Source organism: Heloderma suspectum, chromosome 4 (genome assembly GCF_057233095.1).
Source record: "Heloderma suspectum isolate Gila_16-S chromosome 4, 16-S_ref, whole genome shotgun sequence".
Lineage (NCBI taxonomy): Eukaryota > Metazoa > Chordata > Lepidosauria > Squamata > Helodermatidae > Heloderma > Heloderma suspectum.
The window spans coordinates 57,238,092-57,265,301 of NC_139461.1; positions in this window are offsets into that span (position 1 = coordinate 57,238,092).

Genomic DNA, 27,210 nt, shown 5'->3' on the forward strand with positions numbered 1-27,210 from the left:
CTTGTTAACTTGATGTTAGGACTTTTATTTGAAATAAAACTTCTATTTCTGTAAAGATATCTATCACTAATCAATTTGTCATCTGGATTTACAAAACCATGCGCTCAGGAGGATTATCACCAGGAAGCTGGGGGCTTACAAATTCCATGTCCTTGTACTCTTTAGAAAGAATACCACAAACTTGCAATGGAAAGCCACAGTCAGGCTGCATGTCATGTTGTATAGTCTCTTTTTACCAGCATGTTTTGAGCATTACTTGTATGATTTTTAAAAAAAAAACCTGACCAGAGACCATTTTAGAGCTCAAAATCATGCCAGATACTCACACAAGTTTTAAAGCTTAGTCTCTGTGCTGAGACAGATGAGAGAGTGTATAAACTGCACTGGAAAACATCCAGACTTAAAGATTTTCCTGTACATCTTAGGTGCCTTATTCATCTGCATCTAGAATGGAACAAAAGGTATTATTGTAAAGTGATTGTAGCATTACATTCCTGTTGTATCAAATACCAAGGCTGAAAACATTTGGGCCATTTGGATTAGGATGTTGAACTCAAAGAAGAGGTTAAAGTGGGAGGCTAATTCTGTAATGCTAAAACAAAATTTTACAGTGCAAAACAATTCGATAGTATAAATTCTCTCTTGTTTAGGTAAGCACTTGAGCTATTGCACAGGAGAGAAAAAAATCCAGTTTAAACAATCGCCCTCTCCAGTAAACTGGGTTGTCAGCTCTCTGAAATGTAATAAAGCAGTAATCATTTAAGAATCATACTGCCCTTATATAAATAACCACTCTTGGAATACTGGGTACGGTTCTAGTGATCGCATCTAAAAAGGATATTGTATAGCTGGAAAGGTGCAGGAAAGGGCTACTAAGGGTGCAGTCCTATCTGGATGCCTGTCACCCTCTGAACTCGGAGGCTGACAGGCATCCTATGCAGAGCGGGAGGAGTGCAGAGGTGATCCTCACCTCCGCGCTACTCCAGCTCTGCATTTCAGCTAGGCGGGAAACGCTCACATACACAGCACAATAATGTCCTAGTTTTCCAAAAGTATTGATGTTTACTGAGTATGCTGTCCTATGAACATCTAAAAGAAAACAGAAGTGGTCTTCAGAAGAAAATGGAGTGAATAGAACAAAGACTTCAGAGAAAGCACAGAAGAAGAGAAAGGGACAAGACTTTGTTTTCTGGTGTGGTTGTATTGTAATGGATTATTGTTGTAGCTGTTTTTAATATTGTATGTTTTAATTCTATTGTTGCCTCAGGTCATTGTCTTCTTTTTTTTAGAAAGGTAGCTAACCAAGCAAGCATATGCATGTCTACTCAGTAGTAAGTCCCACTGAGTTCAATGAGACTTACTTCTAGGAAAGTGTGACTAGAATTGCAGCATAAAAAATGCATCATCATCAATGTGTCCACCTCTTATGCACAATTAGAACTGCATGCAGGGGAAGAGCGGGGCTGGCTCCGTTGCCCTCCATGCATTGGAAAGGTAACTTCTATATTGGGGAGTTTGCTCGACTGGTCATACTTCTCACCCGATTTAGATGCCAGGCAGGCATTCAGCTATGCACCACCATCCAGCTCTGGCCAAAGGAAGAAACTAGGAGGTTATCCACATCTGTCAAGGAGGCCTATGAAAGCTATTGGGTAAGTAATTTTCTCTCATCTGAGCTTGTAGGAGACCTGCTCTTGCTACATGCCTTGCCATAGGGCCACCTAGAGGGTTTCTGGGGCCTGGGAAAGGTATGACACTGGGGGCCATGCCACTGCTTCCTACAAGGATCCATGTGTGTGGGACTCTGGTGACCAATATGGCAGGGCCAGGGCAGGGGTCAACAGTATGCCCAGGAGCTGAGGCGTGTGCGCGCGCACACACACACACACACACACCGCTTTAGGCCCAGCCCAAATTGCCCCCATTTCTCCTCTCCCTTGTGTACAACTGTCTTCTCCTTTCTTGCCCTCTGCCTTTGGCTCACACTACCCTGAACACAGTGGACATCAGAGCCACCAGCTTCCACTGCCTCAACTTCACAGGAGCCAGGACTGATCGTATCAACTATAAAGAATGGCGTAGCCCCATTCAGGCAACAGTGATCTGGAAGACTGTGGATTGGCCTTAGAACTGGGGTATTTCCATTCAGATCCCAGCAGGCTTGTTGTGTAGCCTTGTCCATGTTTCTGCATTTCAGCTTTCATTCATCATCTGTAAAATGGGGACAATGGCATCCTACCTCACAAAGTGGTTGAGAGGGCAAACAATAAAGCTTCTACTGCATTTGTTCATTAGAAATTTTATATAATTTACTTACAGAAATACAGGGCTGTTTCAAAAGCTGAAGTCTGTGGTTGAAGTCTTAACCCCAAATACAGGTTAAAACAGAAGAAAAAAGGCGTTATCCCATCTCTACCTTCCCCACTAAAAGCATTATGTTTTTAGAATGATTTCAATAACTTTTTTTCATTACTAGACCTGTGTACTGTGTCTTTGGAAAGATTACCTTGATCTGTGTTATCATTCAAGTCCCCATCTGAAAACATCATTAATTTAAATAAACAATGGAGACTGAAATCAAATTCCATTCATGCTTAACCCTCTAATGTGGTTTTGAAAAACCTTTCTTCTTCAGCTAGTCTTATGTTACATACTAGATGGTCTTTGCTTTGACCACCCCATAAAAAAGACTCATAAATACTTTTCATGTGTTACTTAAACTAGCAATACTCCCTAAGGCACAAGGCCCTGAAAAGAAAAAGAGATATATCTAAGGTATTTCTAAACCAGTAGCAGAAGTAAAGATATGTTTTAAGGCAGGAAACCCATGCTCTGATACAGCAACCAGGTCACAATCTTCGTTTCTTTTCTTTGATGGCAAGAATAAAGCATTTCTTTTTTTAAAGCCAGCCAGCCAGCCAGCCACCTGAATTTCATGCCTTCTTTAGAGACATGACAAGCTGCTCTCCAAAACTCAAAATGCATCTCTAGCTTTTTACAATACACACAACAACACCGACAAATATGGCAAATCATAGTTTCCTGCTGAGCCACAGCAAGCCTTGGGGTTGTGTACTTCTCCTCCCCTATCCGTAAGAACAGCCCTGATGGATCAGACCAAAGATCTCGTTCAGCATTCTGTTCACACAGTGGCCAGCCTTGTGTAGGAAGCCCACAAGTAGGACACGAATGCAACAGCACCCTCCTGCTAATAATATATAATCATTAGGGATATGCACTGGATTTGGACAAAATCCAAAACCCAAGCAGAATCAGACCACTTTTGGTCCTTCCCAATGTGAAGTGAGCCTCTCTCCAAAGAGGCACCAAAATGGAAACAAGGCCAGAACGAGGCTTTGTTACCATTCGTGCTCGGAGCTGCAGATATTCTGCCTCCTCTCCAAATAGTGTATTTTGGTTTCATTTCTGTAAAACGCTGATGAGCAGAGGGGAGGGGGCAGGGAGAGAGTGCAGTTGAGTGACTGACAGGTCCACCTTCTAATCCCAGGGCACATTTTACCAGGGGCTCCAATCACTGTGTTTTGGGGGAGAAGATGCTTGGGACCATGAGATGGCCATTCTGCAAATGCCACCAGGCTTCACTATGAAAAAAAGCCTTTAACATTTTCAGTCATCATAACTCCCTATCCCCTGCACTGATCCTTCAGAAACTTTACAGGTTTCTTTCCTGGGGACACCTCCGTAGCGTGTGCCATTGTCATACAAATCCCACCCCCAAAAAAAAGTTGAGGGAAGGGAATCACTTCCTCCCTCAAGTTTGAGGACTCGCTTTTCACATGAACTGCTCCACCAACCTTTCTGAAATATTGCAGATTTCTTACATAGGTACAATTTTAGGCTGTATGTCATTTTCAGAAAAGTGGTCCACAAGGAACATATGGGGATAAATTACTCTTCTTTGGGATACCATCAAAATGTCAAGGCTGCTCTTGCATGAAAATCCCTGTGCCTGCTAGGGATGTATGAAACCACTTACCTGTTTTGTAAGTGGCATCCATGGTGGTGGGGGGGGGAGTCACTCCATTCCTCCCCCTGGAATCCTTCCTGGCCAGCTCCGCTCCGCGGCAATTCCGCAGAGCTGCCGGCCAGGTGCATCCACAGCCGAACATCCAGCTGCAGCAGGTCTGCGGCCGCAAATGGCAGCCAGCATAGCAGCCGCCATTTGCGTCCCTTCACTGAGCCGTGATAGGCTACAGAAATATTTACGTAGCCTATCATGGCAAAGAGCAGGGATGCAAATGGCACCCGCTACGCCATTTGCGTCCCTGCTCTTTGCCGTGATAGGCTACGTAAATATTTATGTAGCCTATCATGGCTCAGCGAAGGGACGCAAATGGTGGGAAGTGTAGCGGCTGCCATTTGCGGCCACAGCCCAGCAGCGGCCACAGCTGCCGCCGCTGCTGAAGCCGCCGCCAGAGCCAGAGCCACCAGAGCCGCCACCGCTACCGGAGCCGCAGCCAGGTAGGCTCCGTTCCGGGGGGCTTCCACAGGGTAGTGGGGCGCGTTGCTCCGTTCCGCCACGGATTCCGGGGGACCGAATTCACTGGAATTTGGCCTCCCTGGGATCCGTGGCGGAATTCTCTGACATCCCTAGTACCTGCTCATCTGAAACTTGGCAGAATCAATCACTCAGAAGGGGTCACTAGCTCTGTAAATTTCATCCAGTTCTGTTAAGAAATAAAAACATTATGGTCAGTTCCCTTTAAACAAAATCAAAATATAAGAACACATAGCACAACACTACCTGCATCTAGTTTTCTGACATTTGGCAGGCCTGATCCCCTTCCAAGAAGCTACTATGCTTGCAAATATCATCCAATTCTGACAAAGAAGAAAAAAGTAATAGCTACTTATTTATTTCGTATCATTGACAATGGGAGGCCCCAGATTTCCAAATGTCAGCTTAGATTCGGTACCTGAGTTGAAGCAGATGGCCTCAGAACTGGTCCAAACAGAATCAGGTCATTTTCCATGCACCAAATCAGGGGCCAAGTCAAATCTGGGTGTTGGTGCATACATCCTACAGCCATTATGACTAGTAGCCATTGACAGCCTTCTCCTCCATGAATTTCTCTAATCCCCTTTTAAAGCCATCCAAGTTGGTGGCCATCACTACATCTTGTGGTAGCGAATTCCATAGTTTAACTATGTGCCGTGTGAAGATGTCCTTCCTTTTATCTGTCCTGAATCTCCCACCAATCAGTTTCATGGGATGACCCCAGGTTCCAGCATTATGAGGAAGAAAAAGGTCTCCCTATCCACTTTTTCCACACCATGCATAATTTCATACACCTCTGTCATCTCTCCCCTTACTCGCCTTTTTTCTAAGCTAAAGTGTCATAAATGTTGTAACCTTTCCTCATAGGGAAGTCACTCCAGTACTTTGATCACTTTGGTTTTCTGCACTTTTCCCATCTCTACAATATCCTTTTTGATGTCCTGTGACCAGAACTGTACACAGTATTCCAAGTGTGGTTGCCCAATACATTTGCATAAGGGCAGTTTATATAAGAATATTGGGCTCTTCATGTGCCAGAGGAGGAAACTGGAAGCATCATCTTATGGTTTTAAATGAACCATAGTTCTTCATGGTGTCCAAACTTGGAAAACTGTGGTTTGTTTAAACTGTGGTTTAGAACAAGCCAGGATCTGAACATATGATTAGAACATGTCTTATTCTCATTAACCATAGTTTAAACAAACTACAGTTCTGCAAGTTCAAACATCACTGTTGTTTCTTTCAAACTGGAAGTGAAAGTTTTCAATCTCTTCATGTGTGCAAAAGATGGGAGGGGAGAGGTGGAGTGAGCCTGCAAGCCAGGGGATTACCATGTCTCACTCATAGAGTGGGAAAACCATTTGAACCAGGTCAGTGTTTAGTAAGAGTATGAAGTCAGTCCAACTGATCCAGCAGATAGTAAAGATCCACAATCTATGCAGGTAATGATAAAAGACCAAGATAAAAGATGATAAAAGACCTAGGAACTTTTAAATAAAACTACATGGTGAAGGACCTTAAACACTTAATTCAATAGGCTTCATGTTGAAACCCTGACATTTCTATGAACCAGGCAAAGTTTCAAGTCCTGCCAGACTTTTTAAAAGAAATCTAGATTAAAGAAATGTAGAGCATTAGATTTTGGTAATTTTTTTTTTAAAAGTAACAATCAAAATTTATGGTTGATGGGGTCCAACAGTTTATTTTTTCATAAAGGGTGTAAAACTTATGTTTGTTTCTCAGGAAAAGGTAAACTCTTTTTGGAACAGGTTGAGAACTCTCAAACTGACAGCCCTGTTGTATCACTGGTCTGATGGACAAGGGCAGCAGCAAATTGTGGAGCTAGATGCCCTCACCCCGGCGCCAGCTTGTCTGGCTGAAAGGGGGGGGCCATTGCGGGCGGGTGGGGTGACAAGACGTAAGGGCCTCTGATTGGTGCACCCCAGTGGCACCACCATGCAGAGAGGGGCAGGCCGAGTTGCCTTAAACTCACCCCCGCTCCCAATCTCAGCTCTCTGGCTCGACGCAGCTAGAGAGAGCTACAGCTCCGCCGGGAAACGACAAGGGACACCCGTCTGCTGGAGACCATCTGCCTGCTCGAGACTTCGTCCCGTTCCAGCCACCTGGTCTCGGCGTGCAATCAACGCGCCTAAATCGCTGCCAACAGGCTCGCTTCCGCCCTGGCGCACGCGGCGCGCGCTCGCGGCGCAGTTCCTTCCAGGCCAGCGCCTCCCCTGGCAGCGGGACCGCTGCCGTTGGTGGCAGCGCACGCTTGGGCACGGCCCCTGCGGCCGCCGGCATTTGCTGCCCTCTGAGGGCGCCAGTGCTGGCGGGCTGTGCGCCCACCCCCTCCCTCGCTTCCTCCCTCGCCTCCTCCCTCGCTTCTCCGGCGCCGATGGCATGGCGCACCTGCCACGGCTCCAGGGCTGCCGGCGCTCGCAGCGGGGTCGCTCGTGCCCAGCGCCGCCCCCACCCTGGCCGCCCTCCTTTGCCTCTCCAGCGCTCGTTCTCTGCGGGGGTGCCGGTGGTTACAGCGGCGGCGCGCCCGCCCGCCACCGCCACCGCCTCCTCCTTCCTCCTCCAGCAGTTGCAGCTCGCTCATGCCTCCGCGACCCTGGAGTCGCTGGCACTCGCGGCTGGTGGGCTTCCTCATGTGCCGGCAGGACCGCCGGCGTCCGTTACAGCAGCACGCGCTCCTGTACGGCGCCTGTTGTTGGCGGCCCCGGAGGCCGCCGGCGCTTACAGTGGTGGCGCGCTTGCCCCCCCCACTTCTTGATTACCGGTGGGTGTGAGGGCGGGGCACACTTGGGAGCGGTGCCTGTTGTCCCCGGCGTTTGCTGGCCCCGGAGGCCGCCGGTGCTTACAGCGGCGGCACGCTTGCCCCCCCCCACTTCTTGATTACTGGTGGGTGTGAGGGCGAGGCGCACTCGGGAGCGGCGCCTGTTGTCCCCAGCGTTTGCTGGCCCCGGAGGCCGCCGGCGCTTACAGCGGCGGCACGCTTGCCCCCCCCCCACTTCTTGATCTCTGGTGGGTGTGATGGCAGCGCACGCTCAGGCGCGGCGCCTGTTGTCCCCGGCGTTTGCCAGCCCCAGAGGCCGCCGACGCTTACAGCTACGGCGCACCTGCCCCCCCACTTCTTCATTGCCTGCGGGTTTGGCGGCGGCGCGCGCTCAGGCGCGGCGCCTGTTGCCCCCAGTGCTTGCTGCCCTGCGTGGGGACGGCGGCGACACCCTCCTACCTTGGATGCAGCAGCACAGCGGCCGGCATCGCAGCAGTAGGTGGCCTGGCTCGGTTGGCAGGCTGCTTGCTGGGTGTGCTGCTGCCTGCAGCATGGCAACCACTGGGCCTGCCCTCGTTTGTCACCCCTGGGTCTTCTCGGGGGGCTTCCACCGCCTGCGCCAGGTTTCTTTGGGCCTCTCGGCCCACAGGTTTGATCTGGTTGGGGGAGGGCAATTGCGGGCTTCCCCCCCCCTTTAATGAGCCTCGTGAGGTAGGTGGTTGTATTGCACCCGAAACACTTACCACGACCTGAGTTCAGTCCCAGCAGAAGCCAGGTCTTGGGTAGCCAGCTTGGGTCAACTCAGGTCTGGGGCTAGATCAGTCAACTCAGCCTTCTGAGGTCGATAAATTGAGCACCCAGCTTGCTGGGGGAAAGGTAGTCACGACTGGGGTGGGCAATGGCGGACCACCCCGCTTTAGTCTGCCGTGAACATGCGTGCGCAGGCGGCGTCCCCCTAGGAGTCAGTAATGTCCCAGCGCTTGCACAAGAGGAACCTTTCCTTTCCGGAGGGGGGTCTGCCTGGCAGCCATGTGTTGCCCCCTTGAGTTCCACAGTGGGGAGGGGGAAGAAGGAAAAACAAAACAAACAAACACCACGGGATATAAACGCAGTGAACAAATGCCTCGGGGAAAGGAGGTGGATCCTGGGAATGGGGGGGCTTGGCCTTCTGAGGAACCCCAATGGGCTGGATCTAGCCCCAGACCTGAGGGGGGGGGTTTGCACCCCATGCTAGCCTTTCCTCCCATGTCTCTAGGGCTGGATGCTCCCAATCTCTTCTGATCTGGGAAACTGGCAGGGTCAGCCCTGATTAGTACTTGGATGGGAGCCCACCTGGGAATCAGGCTTCCTGCATCAAGCTGGGGGTTGGACTCGATGGTCTTGTAGGCCCCTTCCAACCCTATGATTCCATGAATTAACTTCCTCGTTCAAGCGGCTCCCTGGGTTGCTGTTTGGGATCCCCCTCTTTCTAACAACATCAGGCCCAAAGAGGGGACGGGGCAGTTGCACAGGTAGAAGCCCTGCGACGCCCCCACAAATTGGCCTCTACATAGGCACGATTCTGAGTCAAATCAATGTTGCATCTGGAAACAGCTGAACATACTCCCGGGATCAACTCCCCTTCCCCTGACTGTGCCCAGGTAAAGCCATGGCAGTCCACCCCAAACAGACATGACAACAGTCGCAATGTTCACTCTTGCTTTCCATTGCAGTGCACCTGGACGCCACTGAGGCCTCTACCTCGCCTTTGCAGACTCACCATGGCAGCACACCGCCGCTGCAGGCGGTCCACCCTCCTGCGGCATCTCCATCAGCAGTGATCCAAGCAACATTATCCTCCTTGTGGTTTTGCCCAGGTGGCACTCCACAGCTGGAGGCGGTCCGCCCTCATGGGGCATCTCCGTCAGTAGCACTGCAAGCGGCATCGTCTCCCTTGCTCCCGGGGACCAGGACGCGGCTGCCCCGGATATGGGTGAGATGACTGCACCTCACCTCATTTGTCCAGATGGGCAACCTTCAGGGCTTTGGGGTTGCTGCCTTAGCTTACCTCCCTGGGGCGGCTGTCCCTCCCATTGTCATCTCCCTATACGACACCCGGGCTGCCTGGCGCCTGCAGCTCCATCAGTCACACCCCACATTAGCCCCAGCCGCTTAATTCAGCGTCTTACAGGGTTCTGCTGGATTAATTCAGGATCCCTCGCCCTGCCCACGCCTGCTTGGGCATCCACGTAAGTGGCATATTAGATCCCTACGCTAATCTGGTGACTTACAATGCCAGCGGGGCTGCTCCTTCTCGTAATGGCTTTCACCTGAGGAGGTGCGTAGCTGGCTTATGTCGAGGCCTTCCGCAGGAGGGCCGCCATTGACCCTCCTCTGCGCAGGGACCTGACAGACCTGGACCTTTCACTCCAATTTTGACTCCTTCCCGGCCGTGTTTCGGCGACAGATCTGGCAGTGGCCACATTCCCCAGGCTGTCTCCCGCACTGGCCCTCGGCCTATGGCAGGTCCGCTGCTTCAACACCTTTGTCTGTGCTGGGAATACAACCCCAAAGGCACATACTCCCAGAACCTTACCTTTTCCATCATAAGTGCTCCCTTATAGCAGTCAGCACTCGTGCACCTCTTGTCCAATGCCTGGGGATGGTAGGGTCCCCCTTGAAAGGCCGAGGCAATAGGAAGCCCGGGGGCAGGCTACAGCTCCCTCCGGTGGGCCTATGCCAGGTTAGGTTGGCACCACTACTCCAGCTTTAAGACGCTACCCCAACAAGGGGAACGCGTTTTAACTTGGAACACGTTTTCATGCTAGGTTCTAGGACCCCTCCCCCTTTGTCTAGGTCAACATAGGCCATCCTTACCTCGTAAGCAACATTTCCCCTTGCCAGGCGTCGACAGGTTCGTGAGAGGTTTAACAAGGCAGTACTGGCAGAAGGGTTATAGCCCCCCCCTTTTTTCCACACCCCGATATCTAATCTAGGGATTTCCCTTCTCGGAATGGTACCCAGGAAATCCTCTAGGGTGTTTATCCAATTCCTAACCTCTCTTCCCTGAGGGCCAGTTTGTTAATCATGAGATCCCTGATCATCAGTGCTCAGTGCGATACACCTTGTCGATGTGGCAGTTGTCTTGGTTTGGGATCCCGGCCACGGGTCCCTGAGGGGCATATCCTACATGGAGTCCAAAGATGGTGGTCAATGTTCTGACCTAACGCAAGTATTGCTTCCCTTTCCTTTTACCTCGGTGTCCCTTAGCTCACAAAGGCTGAGGGCCCGTCTCACACATCAACATTCAGTGAAGCCAATCGGATACCCTTAGGCATTATTCTCGCCTCCCTCAGGACAACTTTCAGGTCCTTTGGGCACAGCTGCAAGCAGTTCTTCCGTAGAGTGGAGGCTGCCGCCGCCAAGCACATTTTGGATGACCTCATAGCCAAGTCAGTAACACCCCCCCCTCGGTATGACAACATGGCCATGTTATTCATTCCCGTCCTCCTGAAATCGGAGGGTCACGCCATGTGTCAGTTTGTTTGCGCTCCAGTATCGGTGTTACAACATCTGGTTCTGGGCCCGCCATGTGCTGGGTTAGGCAAACCCAATTGTCGATGCTTTGTCACAAAATCAGGTCAACAACGTCCGGGCCTTAGTCCCGCGGGTGTGTCCATTCCCAGATCCCATCTTTGCAGTACTATGGGCGACTGGGAGACTGAAGCCAGGCATGCCATCCTGCATTCCATGGCGCCCTGTATAGGAGCTGCCTGCGTCAGAGCAGGTATGGTGTGCCGCGCAGTAGGCAAAGCTTCAGCGATAGGATTCATGGCCATTACCTATAGATCATTGGCTGCAATTTTGTATCTCCTTAAGGAACAACAGACTATCTGGGACCATAAGTCGCAAGCTGGCCATTTAGCCTTCCGGCCCACAACGGTGGGATTCACTGACTCCATGTCAGATTTAGGGTTTGGCGTGCAATACAGGGTTGGGCACAGATGTCGCATGCTTAAGTAGATTTTAGCCACCCTCTCTCCCTGGATACCCCCTTTTGGGCTCCAGCAGTAATGACCCTCCATTTGCGCTTTCCAGTAAGACATTTTCCTGTTCCACGCAGCAAACTTAACGGCCTTCTTCAAGCCCCCCTTAGGAATTCAGGGTTGGTCTGGGCTCCCAAGTCCAACTTGTCCCGGTGGGCCTTGATATACTTCAAGGTACAGGTCTGGCCCAATGTAATCCACTTACGCATTTGGTGATCAAACTGATCGATATGGCAAGGGCACGGCAGTGGCCCACGGCCAAACGCAAGTCAATGGGTTATGCCCCGTCGGCACCTTATGGGTTTTATGGAATGCTGCAGGTCTGAGGAGGGGCCTCCGTTTTATCACTTCAACGGCTTACTGTTGACATAAGGGCAATTTGGGCAGTTTCTACTGTAGCTCTACCCCGCTAGGCCTAGGCAATTTGCATTTCAGAACCCACTGTTGTCACGTTGAAGCGGTCTCCATGGTAGCTGCTGGAGGTTTCTCTCACAGGCACGTTATTATGGCAGTTTGAAAATGGGGCTTCACAGCATTCCAGCCTGCGTCTGCAAGTTGTCTGCTTCTTCCTAACACAATTTTTGCTTTGCTTGCCCTAATGTGCTTAATCCTTTGACCAGCAGACTTGACGTATGCCAGAACGGGTGCTCTTACATGGGCACGTTATGATGTCTGGAGCTGCACGATGGGCTTGTATGTCGTCCGCAGCTTCTATCACCCCGACACATTAAGATCCAGTGGCTTCACAGACGAGGCATACGGTGAGAGTCCCCTCCTCACCCTGTTCCACCAAAGTTTGACAGTCTTCCTTCACAGGTCCAGGTGTGGCACATTGAGAGGAACGACTTCGGCTGTAAGCCAGGCAAGGACCTGATCGAACAGGCCTTGGTTGAGATGCAGGTGGTCTGGCATACCTGGCCGGAAGTAGCCTATTGCAGTCCTCATCGCTCCCATGGATCAATGGGAAGGCATGGCATGACGTTGCCAGTGGCAGGGCACGTCGGAAAGTGCACAGAGAAATGGCTTATGGCCTATGCGAATGAGGTGATGGATGCACCACCCGCCAGGAAATTCTGTGGACATGGAGGGAGCGTTACAGGAAGGACGGTGTCCGCCTGTCTCACGTAGTGAATAACATATTGCTCTCTGATCTGCAAAGGGGCCTGCGGGAAGTTCTTCTGCACAGGTGGGGGGAGATTCGCAAGCGCTAGGCTTGTGACTCCTGTGGCGGCTAGGACGGGCAAAAACAGGAAAGTAGGGATGGTGTGCATGCAGAGGCACCTTATGGTGGCAGATGATGCCTGAGGCCCCTCAAACGGGTTGTGCAGTTCGGAGGGGGGATAAGGGTTGCCTGGGAGACCAACCCTACTCACTCACCCAGGTGTTGTGCAGCACCAGGTCAGGGGTGACACCGGAAGGTCTACCTCCCACAGAAGGGGCAGTCCGGAGGGATGGCGAGATCACCGCCACCCCTCAGGCTGGGTGTGTTTTCGCCCAAGAAGTGCCAGCTAGCCGCTGACACAGTTAGATGCCCGTCCTAGTTACCCCTTTGCAGCTATTTCAATAAATGTGGCCCAATTTTCAACCCAAGCTTGTTGTCTGCGTCTTCTTTAACCCATCTCCGCTCGCAAATGCCCTCACCCCGGCGCCAGCTTGTCTGGCTGAAAGGGGGGGGCCATTGCGGGCAGGTGGGGTGACAAGACGTAGGGGCCTCTGATTGGTGCACCCCAGTGGCATCACCATGCAGAAAGGGGCAGGCTGAGCTGCCTTAAACTCAGCCCCCCTCCCAATCTCAGCTCTCTGGCTCGACGCAGCTCCCTCCCACCCTCCCCTAAGCAGTGTGGGTTTCTTGCTGGCTGCCCTCAGGGAGCCATGTAGGAATTTTTTGGCTCACAGTTCGATTGGCCTATTACTGTGCGTCTTTTTTGCCTACATCACACTGTTTTGCAGGTCGAGTGTGTCCTGTAAGGGAATACGGCCTATATCATCGGTCACATTCCAGTTGGCAGCTAGGACGGGCAAAAACAGGAAAGTAGGGATGGTGTGCATGCAGAGGCACCTTATGGTGACAGGTGACGCCTGAGGCCCCCTGAATGGGTTGTGCGGCTCGGCGGGGGGATAAGAGTTGCCTGGGAGACCAACCCTACTCACTCACCCAGGTATTGTGCGGCACCGTGTTGGGGGTGACACCAGAAGGTCTACCTCCCCCAGAAGGGGCAGTCCGGAGGGATGGCGAGATCACTGCCACCCCTCAGGCTGGGTGTGTTTTCGCCCAAGAAGTGCCGGCTAGCCGCCGACACAGTTAGATGCCCGCCCTAGTTAGATGCCCGCCCCTTTGCAGCTATTTCAATAAATGTGGCCCAATTTTCAACCCAAGCGTCTTCTGCGTCTTCTTTAACCCATCTCCGCTCGCAACTGATGTTTTACATTTCTCATGAAGGCACTGTTGCATAAACAGGTTGATATATAGATGTGTTGTTTATTTATTCAGAGACTTGGTTCCTGCAAAGTATCTGTGAATGGAAGTTGGGTGATTTTCATCCATTCTCCATTCCCCTTAGTCCCCCCTGCACCACCTCCCATGCTGTTCTGGTGGGGGCTGCAAGTAAAGTGGAAGGTGAGATCTAAGAGTGTCCCTTTCTCTGTAACGCTCTGGATCCAGCACATACCAGGCATGTTTACTCATACTTAAGTCTCACTCCAGAAAAGAGAAGGGTCTCTCAATAGCTGCTGACAGGAGCAAAATGGCTTCAACAATGTGCTCAGTTGTCTCAGAAGTAATCCACATTCTAACAGCATGATCTGAAGCATTTTTACCCAGATGCATGTCCCACTGACTTGAATAGGACTGACTTTCCAGTAGAAGTGTGCACCGACCACAAGATTCAGTCTGGAACCTGATTTGGTGATTCAGAGAACAGCCCAATTTGGCTTGGACTGATTCAGAGGCCATCCGCTTCAACTCGGGACTGAATCTGAATTTCAGTTCAGAAATCCAAAACTTCATGTTTCCCATTGATCATAGTTGGAAATTAACAAATGACTGTAACTTTTTCTGTTTGTCAGAATTGGATGAAATTTACAGATGTAGTAGTCCCTTATGAGGAGATTATGTCTACCAAATTTCAGATGAATAGGTGCAGGGTTTTTGTGCTACATGCCTTTACATTTTGATTTTTTAAAATAAAGTTAACTGCATTTTTATTTCTTGTCAGAAACTACGCTCCCTCTTCTCCCTCCTCCCTCTCCCCACCAGAGGCGTTGTTAGGTTCTTAAAAGATCTGGGGCACAGGCCCATAACACAAATTTGCATGTGCATATATGTCCAAGTCTAAGTGCACATATATATACATATTTATGTATGTGTATATGTGTGTGTGGTGTGTGCATGTGGTGTGCTTGCATGCATGTGTATAGATTACATATATACATGAATGCATACATAAGAAGTTGCACTGACTGCCCCCCCCCACACACTCCCCGTTCAACTCAGACCCTGATTCAGTGTTTTGGAAAACATCACGCTTCTGCTCATGCCAATTTGTAGTCGGTCCACTTCAGTTCAGCACCAAACCTGTGTCAAGGTTTGGAAAAATGAGTCTTTATGCTTCCTGTTGACTACTATTGGAAATTAGAAAACAAACAAACCTGTAACTATTTTTTATCTTGGTCAGAACTGGATGATAATTTCAGGCATAGTAGCCCCCTACAAGGGATTACACCTGTCCAATGCTGGAAAAATAGGTGCAGGGTTTATATTTTGATTTCCTTGTAAAGGGAACTGTCAATACCATTTTTATTCCTTGGAAGAATTGGATAAAAATTTCAGGATTCATTGCCCCATCAGAGGAGATCATGTCTTCCAAATTTCAGAATGATAGCCAGAGGGGGCTTTGTGCAAAGGTAGCCTTGACATTTTGAGGTCTCCAAAAGAGGACATACTTATCTCCCTATGTTCCTTGTGGATCATTGTTCTGAAAATTACAGACAGCCTAGAGGTGTCCCTACGTAAGATACCAGCAAAGTTTCAGAAGGATAGGTGCGGCAGTTCAAGTGGAAGGGGAGTTCTCCAATTTGGGGGAAGGGGTGATTTGCTTTCCCTTCACTCCCCCCACCCACAAGAGTTTTTGGGTACATTCGTATGAAAATGCACAGGTCATTAGAAGTGCCCCCCCAGGCAAGAAAGCTGCAAAGTTTCTGAAGGATATACATGCATGCAAATTTAGAATTACTAGAATTTATTTTCATCTCACCAATCTTTGCAGCAGGGGAATATGGGCGGGAAGGTGCTATTGCACTCATGTCCTGCTTGTGGGTTTCCCGTGGGCATCTGGTTGACCACTGTGTGAACACAGTGCTGGATTAGATGGAACTTGGTCTGATGCAGCAGGGCTCTTCTTATGTTCTTAAATATAGAGTGCCTTTGAGAATGTGCAGAATGCTTTTCTTTCACCACTGAACACTTACACTCTCCCCCTATCAATTCTATTCCCTTCCATGCAAACATCCCTCCTCATCCTACCATTCTCCGGTAACTCTTTCTTCCCTTTCTTCACCCTCTTCAAAATTTCATTGCAAGCAATTCCCCAACAGTGGGCATGTAAGAGCAGAAAAGTAGGGGGACAGAGAGAAAACAATGAGCAGACTGTGGAAGGAAAGGTGGGAGTCACCCCTCTAGTTTAAAAGGCTGGTGCATTCACACTAGAGTCCCTATTGGTCTGCCAAGGGAGTGAGTCCTAAGGCCTCCTAGTAAAAGCAAGGCTCTTGAGCTCAGAGGAAAGAAGCAGGCTTGTATTAAGTAGGGCTGTGCATTGCTTCAGATCCAGATCTGAATCCTGAACCGAAGCAGGGTGATTTGGACCAAATTGGTCCAGATCAGAAGCGGGTCCAGATCGGTCCAAAGCAGGTCAGATCAGTCTGAATCACTTCAGATTGCTTCGGGGGATTCTGAAGCCCAGACAGCCTGCCTGGGAAATGTAACAATATCGATAAGATTAGGGATGGGGACAGGAGAAGTTGGGAGGGGAGGAACTGAGCCTTGGCAAGTGACATCTAGCCACCAATAAGGCTGAACTTTTAACCCAGCAGTCTCCAATCACAGTGGGTGATTGAGAGTAGATTGCAATCACTACTCTATAAGGAAAGGCTTCAGTGTTTGGGCTCTTTAATTTAGAAGAAAGGCAAATAAGGGGAGAGGTGTATAAAATTATAAGAAATAGTGAAAGTGGAGCAGTGCAGTAAATAAGTTCAGTGTGACCCCCACACACACAGGTAATGTGTACTGCAGCCAAAGAGATGTTTAACTTTTTTCTTCCCTTAACAAGGAGCCTCAGGTCATCCAGTGAAACCGAACCGTGACAGATACAGGACAGACAAACGGAAAGTACTATTTGCATTTAAAAAAAAAAAAAACCTACACCTAGGGATGTTGGAGAATTCCGCCATAGATTCCAGGGAGGCCAAATGCCAGCGCATTCAGCCCCCCAGAATCCATGGTGGAACGAAGCTACCCACCCCACCACCTCACGAAATGGGCCCGGAACAAAGCCTACCTTTGTCGGCCCCTCCAGTGCTCCTCGAATGGCGGCCATGTCTGCGGCCGCCATTCGCCTCTTTCGAAAGGCCGTGATAGGCTACGTAAGTATTTATGTAGCCTATCACGGCTAACGCAGGGACGCCATTTGCATCCCTGCAGAGGCTGTGATAGGCTACGTAAATACATATGTAGCCTATCACAGCAATAGGAAAGAACACAAATGGCGGCTGCCGTAGCCGCCACCATTTGCGTCCATGTCTTTAGCCGTGATAGGCTATGTATATTTACGTAGCCTATCATGGCTAACGCAAATGGCAGCAGCTACGGCGGCCGCCATTTGCCTCCCTGTGCAGCCCAGCGGCCAGATGTCCGGCTGTGGGTGGCCCCAGCTAGCAGCTCTGCGGAGTCGCCACGGAGTGGAGCCAGCCGGAGAGGATTCCGGGCGGAGGGACGGAGCACCTCCCCACCACCATGGATTGCCCAGCGCAGAGCCAGGTAAGAGTTTCGTACATCCCTACCTACACCAGAGATTAGGGATAGTGACCTCCTAATGGTCACCTTAAACAACTTCTGATTAGGATCTCTAATCCTCTGTGTGGCTTGACAGTTTTTACTTTTTTAGACTTTGAGAAAAGGAAACTTTATGCATGGCTAGTGCAAAAGCCACTGGACCTAATTGTCTGAACTTTGTCAGGTTCAGTCAGCTCCATAGGGGCTGCCAGGTCCCCAAATTCTATGTACTTACGTAGAAGAACAACAACAAAATATAGCTCTTTGCTTTGACAGATTTTCTTGAAAACTTTATCTGTGACTAGCACAAAAGCCACTGGACCTAACTGCCCAACACTTGGCACATTCAGTTAGCTCTGTGGGGGCTACCAGGTCTCCAAATTGCATGCATGTATTACACAAACTAAAAAAGTTTTGTCCGTTTCCGTTTTCCAATGCAAGTCAATGGAAAAATGTTTTTTAAAAATGGCAATTAAGACAGCTCAAAAGATCTGGGCCACAGCTCAGAAGGTCCAGGGCCCACGCCAGGTGGGATCTGCATTAATAATGCCCTTGCTCCCCACCCTGGCATTTTCCTTATATTGAAAGCTTGGGGAGCAATGTACCAGTTTTTGGAGACACACTGTCTGCACCTCTGCGTTCCTCTGAATCCCAAATCTTCTGGAGTTTTCAGATTCTGTCAAATTCAGTGGAGCCCTCCAGACATCTCCTGAACCTGTCTGAAATAGCCCAATTTGGTTCTGGATTCCTCCAAATCCAATGCACACCCCTACTCTCTAAGTGGCTTAGGACTGCAGTCTAAATTGCAGTTGTTAACTGTTGCAGCCTGCCCATGGAAACCCCTTTTATAAGGAAGCATTGCTCTCCTTGGAGTGCATCGGACTTTACAGATGTGATGTAGCTAATCAAGTGAAGAAACTGAGGACCTGAGTCAAAGGACATTAGTAGGCCAATGACTTTAAGACCTTTTCCCAAACAGCCATAACACAGAGTGTCGTCAGGATCACATCAGGAATTAAAAGGTCTTTGGTTGCTAACTGAAATGAACAGGATCTGCACAATAGTGTTTTGTAACTTTGGCAGAGCGACTGTATCCTTCTTAAGAAAGTCTGCTGTAAATTTAGTTCCAAAGTTTCCTAACTGCAGCTGAGATCCATCCCAATTCATGCTTAATAGCAGACCATTAGCTTCCTTGATTCTAAGGACTTGAATAAACCTGGGAAACTGGATTGAAGAGGCAGGCCCTTCAGCCGACTTATGTGCATTCACTTTATTTTCTGAACACATCCTACACACATGCAAACTGAACATGCACAGCCTCTGTATAAGTGATCAGCAAAAGGCAAGGTTCTTCCCAACCACACAGAGAATCCTACAAGCACAGAGAGCACCTAAGTTGGAGAGGGGTTTGCCACTGGAATTCTGCACCACATTAGCATCGTTTATTCAGACTGAAGCATTGAAATGGTTAATGATGCTCAAGTATTCCAAGCCAAGACCATTTTTTCCTACTTAGTAAAGTACAAAGCACATCCCCAACACTGTTTAAACAATCATACAAAGAATCTAGCTCTCTATTAATGGTTACTTTTATGAAGCTATTAAAACCCAGGAGAAAGGCTGCATAAGCTGATGTGCCCCATAAAGAGACAACTGATGTTTTATTTAATGCGATAATTAAAACTTTTACAAGAAGCTCCCCAGGCTTGTGCTATAATAGCCAAGCTTCAGTTGAATGCCCAAAGCAACAGGTTTAGTAAGTGTCCAAGAGATGCATTTTGAATATATGCAATAACATTTTCAACAGATTCAAGTCTAGAGTCTTTCATCATAATCTTTGGATTCCAAAGTGCTCATGATGGAGTGAGAAATTTGTCCTTTATCCATACGTAAGTCAATAGTATAGCCACAGCCTTGCAAAATGGGATGTATAGGCAGAAAAACCTATGCCCTGTTCTATTAAGTAAATACTTCAGTCTCAATAGCAAGAAGGCTGTACCCATTCCTCTCTACACCCTTCTGAAATTCATTTCTGCTTATTTGTTTTTTTTAAACCTGATGCGCTGGCCCATTCCAGATTTCTTCACAGCCTTTAGTTATGTTCCTCCGTTATTAGCCCAAATGAGAACCTCACCTTTGTACTTTCAGTGCCTTTGTATCTGCTGCATTTTCCTTATGGTTTTATAACCTAAAAGAGTTATTTAAAAGTACATAATAGTGAGCACTGTTTATCTATGGGTGAGCAACTGGTAGCCCTCAAGATGTTTTGGCCTACAACTCCCATCAGCCCTCACCATTGGCTATGTTGGCTAGGGCTGATGGGGGTTGTCGGCTAAAACATCTGGAGGGCCACAGGTTGCCCACTCCTGATCTAGTGAGATGTACCCCAAATGCAGTTGATGCACCTAGAACTAAGAAATATTCATCACTAGTCATAAGGTGTGTGTTTTTACTGCAACAGACTAAAACACCTTTCCCTCTGGAAATTAGATGGTTGAATTAAGTTAACAGGATGAGTAGTTTTCTATGTCTCCCAGTTCAATGAATTTGGCAAGGAGACATGGAGAATTAGAAATCCTATGCATCTCAGCAGGAAGTGACATCCTGAGAACATGTCAGGGACATCTAGGTCAGTTAAGAAGAGACTGACAGGCATAATGGGATGTAGATTTTGAAACTAGCAGAGTTGATAGACAGAACTTTAGGAAAGGGTCTGGGCTCAGGGGTAGAACACCTCCTTTGCTTGCAGAAGATTCCAGGTTCAATCCCCGGCATCTCCAGGTAGGGCTGGAAAAATTCCTGCCTGAAACCCTGGAGAGCCACTGCCAGTCATTGTTGACAAGACTGGGCTAGATGGACCCAGGGTCTGACTCAGTACAAGGCAGCTTCCTATGTTCCTAGAACTCTCCCAGTTTTGAAATTCGTGGCCATCATTACTTATTCCTTCCTGGTGCCAATATGAAAATGTACGTATATGAGATGGGCCTTGTGGAGCTCCATGAGTGTGCTTGTGCGACACCTGCACTCCTCTGAGGATGGGGTGCCTCTGCAGGTGTCATGGGGGACATCAGTGCAACATCTGAAAATCCTGCCCCATCTTACACTGCACAGTAATTTGAGGATCAGGCAGATAAATTACAGGAATCTTGTAATAATTTATCGAATATGACTACAGATGTACAAAATACTTCCCTGGTTTCATCCAGGGACATCCGTGGGAGGGGGAGGTGCTCCGTCCCCCCGAAATTCTCCCTGGCCAGCTCTGCTCCACTGTGACTCTGCGGAGCCGCCAGCCAGGCCCACCCGCAGCTGGACATCCAGCCGGAGCCGCCGCCATTTGCGTCCCTGTCTTTTGCCGTGATAGGCTACGTATATATTTACGTAGCCTATCACGGCAAAAAAAAGGGAATGCAAATGGCGGCTGCTACGCCGTAAGTATTTACGTAGCCTATCCTGGCAATAATGAAGAAGCAAATGGTGGCCGCAGATAGGTAGGTGCTCCATTTCATGCGCCTTTCGTGGGGTGGTGGGGCGGGGGGCTTCGTTCCGCCATGGATTTCGGGCTGAGATCCGTGGCGGAATTCTCCAACATCCCTAAATATGACACATCTGGGTGCCAAAAGTTAAGTAACAGCCAACAAGCACACATTCTAAAGTCTACAAGGAAATAACCTCTGAGACCAGGTAACTCTTTATGCAAAACATAAATTTAGTTAATCTGATGACAGCCCTACCATGCAAATCAGCAAGTGGCATCTAATATCCCTGAAGGTGTTTAAAACACAGGATTCTAGTAGTAGAGATTTGCTGGCTACTGTGGTATAAAATGCAGCTGGCTCTCCCCATCCTTTTAAAGGGGTTTATTCTAAAATGTCATCAAGTCCATAAATGGAAACAAACTTCGTAGACCCAAATGTGCAATATCAAAAAACTCTGGGGAAGAGTCTTTTCTTGTATTTTTATACAAGAAGTTATAATCCTTCCAGCCTATCATTTCCAAATGTTTCTCAGTGTACCCACCATGGCCTTAGATTTAAGCCCTATTCAGTTGTTCAAAATGGGGTTAAAATCAACATGAGAGGGGAGGGAGTGCTCCAGCCCACCCCTCTCCTATGTCCCTGATTTCCATGCGTGGAGAGCCTCCACAGAGAGAGAAGGCTCTCCTCTTCAGACAGTCACCCTCCACAAGTAGACAGGGATGAACACGATGAGGGAGAGGAGTGGGCTGGAGCACTCCTGCCCTTCATATGTTGTTTTTAACCTCTTTTTGAATGTCTGAATAGGGCTAGAATAGAACACAGTCCCTAGATGGACTACAAAGCAACATTTGCCTACAACTCCATGATCATCCTAAAGTTGAACTTTCCAAAAGTTTTGCAAAAATTTATTTATTTATTTATTTATTAAATTTATTAATTGCCCATCTGGCTGGTCACCCAGCCACTCTGGGCGATGTACAGCATATAATAAAACAGTTTGAAACAATAAAATTCTACAATAAAAACGTTTTCTAAAATACCCTAACCCACCCCAAATGCCTGCCTGAACAACCACGTTTTTAATGCACGGCGGAAGCTCATTAAAGAGGGGGCATGGCGGAGTTTCCTAGGGAGGGAGTTCCACAGAGTGGGAGCCACCACAGAAAAGGCCCTCTCCCTCGTCCCCACCAGTCTAGCTGTCCTGGCTGATGGGACAGAGAGAAGGCCATCCGAGGTTGATCTTGTTAAGCGGCCTGTCTGGTGATGCTGGAGGTGCTCCTTAAGATAGGCTGGGCCAGAAACATATAGGGATTTAAAGGTCAAAACCAACACCTTGGATTTGGCCCGGAAAACAACTGGTAACCAGTGCAACTCCTTCAGCACTGAAGTGATGTGATCTTGCCGGCGGCTGCCTTTAATCAGGCGAGCCGCCACGTTCTGTACCAGCTGCAGCTTCCGAACCGTCTTCAAGGGTAACCCCACGTAGAGTACATTACAGTAGTCTAAATGAGAGGAGACCAGGGCATGTACTACCACTGGGAGCAGATGGTCGGGAAGGAAGGGGCGCAGCTGCCGTATCAGATGGAGTTGATACAGTGCTGTCCGGCTCACAGCTGACACCTGAGCCTCCATGGACAGCTGGGAGTCCAAAATGACCCCCATGCTGTGGACCTGGTCTTTCAAGGGTAGCCGTACCCCATTCAACACCAGGTCAACTTCCCCCAGCCTCCTCTTGTCTCCCACCAAAAGTACCTCAGTCTTGTCAGGGTTTAGCTTCAGCTTATTCCTCCCCATCCAGCCACTCACCGTCTCCAGACATTTGGACAGGGATTCTATGGCCAACCTTGGTGGAGATTTGAATGAGAGGTAGAGCTGCGTGTCATCCGCATATTGATGACACCGCACCCCAAACCTCCTGATGATAGCCCCCAGCGGCTTCGCATAGATGTTAAATAGCATCGGGGAGAGGATGGAACCCTGTGGCAACCCACAAATGAGTGGCCACGGGTCCGAAACCTCCTTTCCCAGCGCTACCCTCTGGTACCTGCCAGAGAGGAAGGACCGGAACCACCGCAATACGGTGTCTCCAATGCCCAACCCCTCCAGGCGGTCCAGGAGGATACCGTGGTCAACGGTATCAAAAGCTACTGAGAGGTCGAGCAGAACAAGGAAGGAGCATTCACCCCTATCCAGAGCTCTCCTCATATCATCCACCAAGGCAACCAAGGCCGTTTCTGTCCCATGCCCAAGCCTGAAGCCCGACTGAAATGGGTCTAGATAATCAGTTTCTTCCAAGTTTCTTCCTTCAACTGCATCGCCACCACTAGGGATGGCGGAGAATTTCTCCCCGAAACTTCGGGGGGCCGAGCGCCAACGTGTTCGGCCCCCCGAACAAGTTTCGGGGAGAAATTCTCCGCACCCCCCTGCCCCCCACACACACCCCCGGGACGGGACTTACCTTTGCCGAATGGCCCTCCCGGCGGTGGGTCTGGCCGGCGGTTCGGCGGGTGTTCGTCCGGGGCGGGAGCGGCAGCCAGTCTTTCAACCGGCTGCCGCCGCCGCCATTCCAATCAAAGAAAAAAAAAGAAACGCCCCCATGATAGGCTACGTGACGATTAACGTAGCCTATCACGGCTAGATCTGCAAAGTCAGCCGTGATAGGCTACGTAAATTGTCACGTAGCCTATCACGGCTGACTTTAAAAAAAAAAAAAGCGCGTACGGATAATGGCGGCCCCCATAGGGAGCCGCCATTCCCGTTCCTTATTTGGTCACTGTAGTCTAGGTAAAGATTTACGTAGACTACGGCGAAAATAAGGGCAACGCTATTTGCGTTGCCATTATTTTTGCCGTAGTCTACATAAAGATTTACGTAGACTACAGCGACCAAATAAGGAACGCGAATGGCGGCTCCCTATGGGGGCCGCCATTTGCGTACGCGCTTTTTTTTTTTTTAAAGTCACCCGTGATAGGCTACGTGACGATTAACGTAGCCTATCACGGCTGTCTTTGCAGATCTAGCCGTGATAGGCTACGTTAATCGTCACGTAGCCTATCATGGGGGCATTTTTTTTTTTTAAACTTTTGAGTTCGCGGCCAGGCGAGGCGAGGCGCCTCCTCCCCGGCCTGAATTTCGGCCAGGCGAGGCGGGAAGCCTTCCCCCCGGCCTGAATTTCGGCCGGGCGAGGCGGGAAGCCTCCCCCCCCGGCCTGAACTTCGCGGGGGGAGCAGCGAAGCGCCTTCCCCCCACCGCGAACAAGCTTCGAGGACAGGTAAGTGACTTTCGTCCACCCTTAGCCACCACCCACTCAATCATCTTGCCCAAAAATGGCAGATTTTAGACTGGGCGAAAGTTGTTCAGAACATGAGGATCCAAGGAGGACTTTTTTAAGAGCAGTCTTATCACTGCCTCCTTGAGGGCTGATGGCATCACTCCCTCCTCAAGGGAGGTGTTCACCACTGCCCTGATCCCCTCACGCAGTCTCTCTCTGCAGCCCATAATGAGCCAAGATGGGCAAGGATCAAGGTGGTCGGCCTCACAGATGAAAACACCTCGTCCACTTCATCAGAAGGAAGAAGCTGGAACCGATCCCACAAAACCGGTTTGCCACAGGCCGCCTCTTGCTCACTAACTGCATCCACAACGTGCGGAGTAACACTTGTAATCTGATCAATTTTATCTGCAAAGTGCCTTGCCAAGGCCTCACAGGAGGCCTTAGAATGCTCCAGTGGTTCTGGAGCCACAGGACCGACCAGGTTCCGGACCACTTGGAACAGCCTTGTGGCACAGCAGCACTCTGCAGACGCGATAGAGGCAGCATAATATTCCATTTTTGCTGCCTTCACTGCCACGTGATAGGCTGAAGATACAGCTCTAGCCCGTGTCTAATCGTCTTTGGAGTGAGACTTCCGCCACCGGCACTCTAGCTTTCTCACCTCCTGTTTCAGAGCTCGTAACCACGGATTGAACCATGGTGCAGTCCGAGCCCTGTTCAGGGGGAGAGGGCGTTTCGGAGCCACCTGATCTGATGCCCCAGTGATTGCAGCATTCCAGCCACCCACCAGGGTCTCGACCGAGTGGCTGTTGGCGTGCCCCAGAGAATCCCCAAGCGCGTACAGGAATCCTTTCGGATCCATAAGACGCCTGGGGTAGACGAAAATTTAGAATGTTATTCAGAAACTGCCCAGTACAATTCAGGTTGGATCCAGATTTAGCCATGCTTAGAGTAGACCCATTGGAATCAATCAGGCAAGTTAGTCGTGACTGACATCCCCTTGATTTCAGTAGGTCCACTCTAAGCATGACTAACTTTGGATCCAGACCCTTTTCTATTTAAAGCAGGAGTGGGCAACCTGTGTCCTTCCAGATGTTTTGGCTTACAACTCCTATAAGCCCTAGCCAGAATAGCCAATGGTGAAGGCTGATGGGAGTTGTAGGCCAAAAGATCTGGAAGGCCAAAAGTCCCCCCACCCCCTGGCTGATTTAAAGCCTTGCTAATTTGAAAATTACAAAACCTCTTTGACTCCAGTCTAATTGAAGTTAGTTGTGAATGAGGGCCAAACGACACATCATATGAAGCATGCTTTTGACGACGTCTGCCTAAGCTGCCTGCTTTGGTTTTGGAGGAAAAGCAGCTGCCTAACAATCAACAGCAGAGTTCCTTGTGAAGCTGAAAATCCTAAAAGCTTCCCTAAGTATAAACAAAATCCTGTTTTGAAGAGAGGCGTCTTCAGGGACTGAACTGCTCCCCCTCAGCTGGGATGTTTCATCTCACCGTTCAGTTTCATGTGGCTTTGTGCATCTGCCCACCAAAAGGGAGGAGCCAGGCACTCAGCTTTCATGCATCCTAGAGCAGCCTCCCCCAACCTGGTGCCATCCTGAGGCATTGGACTGGAACCCCCCTTATTCCCAGCTAGCATGGCAAGTGGCTGGGAGTGATGGGTGGCCATGTTGGTTGGGGAGCCATGTTAGGGAAGGCTAACCTAGAGATTTATAGATGGCCTCCTTCCCCTGAGCCATCCCTCCCCTGAGCACTTATGCCAGTGTGACCTTTTCAATCCTGCTGGCTTTTCAGGCAGATAATGTTTGTATGTGGCGAATGTTGCAGGCTTGAGTGGGGAGAGGGGCATCCTTATCAGAAATGCTGTGTGTTGGAAGGCTTATCCCAGCACGCCTGGAGTCTAAATCAGACTCCTCCCCCCTTCAATTCCCCACACTCAATGTGTGGAGGGATACGCAGTGCAACACCCATATTCCTCCTGTCCCTGTTCCCCTGACATCCGTGAATTCAATGGAACTTGGAAAGGGGACACATACTACAGCTGTACAGGCATTGGCTTCCCATGTTATTGGGGTCCCTAACTGCAAAGGTTCCTGACAATGACAGCCTATGCCAGGGGTGCAGAACCTCAGCCCCACAGGCCAAATCCAGCCCTCCAGGGTTCCCCAGTGTCAGATGCCCAGCCCTGGCTTCCTTTGTAGTCAAGCTATCAAGCTGTGTTTCCAGTCAATTACTTTTATTATGCAAACTACAAACGAACAGGCTTTGCTCCAGGCTACAGACAGTATCCTTATGCAGCAATTGACAGAACGCTTTGGTAGCAGGCTTTGCGTGATAGAGGAGGCTCCAGGTATCTACCTGGGTTAAAGCACCATGACTGAGAGTTGCTACTAAACTGCCGCTGGCAGACCCCCCTTCTCAGACTGAGCGGCCTGCAAAGTCCTGCCCTCAAGGTGGGTCTTGCCTCCCTTGCTGCAATTCTCTTGGAGCGCCTCATGACCCTGTGTTGGTCCTCCCTTTTTGTCTGATGTCTGACTCTGGGGTCTCTTATTCCCAGCCCCTCCTCCTTTTTATCAGGAGTCTGCATTCCTACAGGTTCAGGGGAGGGCCCAGCCAGGCTGTCATCCAACTGATTAGACTGCAGCTGGGCTTCACCCTCTCTGGCACTGATATTCTCACTGGGGGGGGGGCTCCTGCAACCTTGATGCCTCGACAACTCCTCCCCCCTCCTCCTCCCTGTCTGACTCAGAATCAGTGCCCATGCCTTCTTGGACCATGTCTGCAGAGGTGCTGGGCCTAATCCCTACACCTAGATGGCCAAGCCCTCCACCTCTGTGCCCACCTATTTCCCCACTGCTACCAATCATTGGGTGGTTTTCCAGCTTTTGCATCGTTTTCCCCCAACCCCATTCTAAGAGGTTGAGGTGCCTCTCCTAAGGCTCAGTTACTGGCAGTATGAGCTTTAAGCTAAATATGCTGGTATTTGCCCCCGCCCCCTTTGGCTTCAGCCCTGCCCACCACTAGAATGCCCCCCCCCCCCCGAGCTTCTCCAAAATGGAATTCAGACCATGGGCTGAAATAG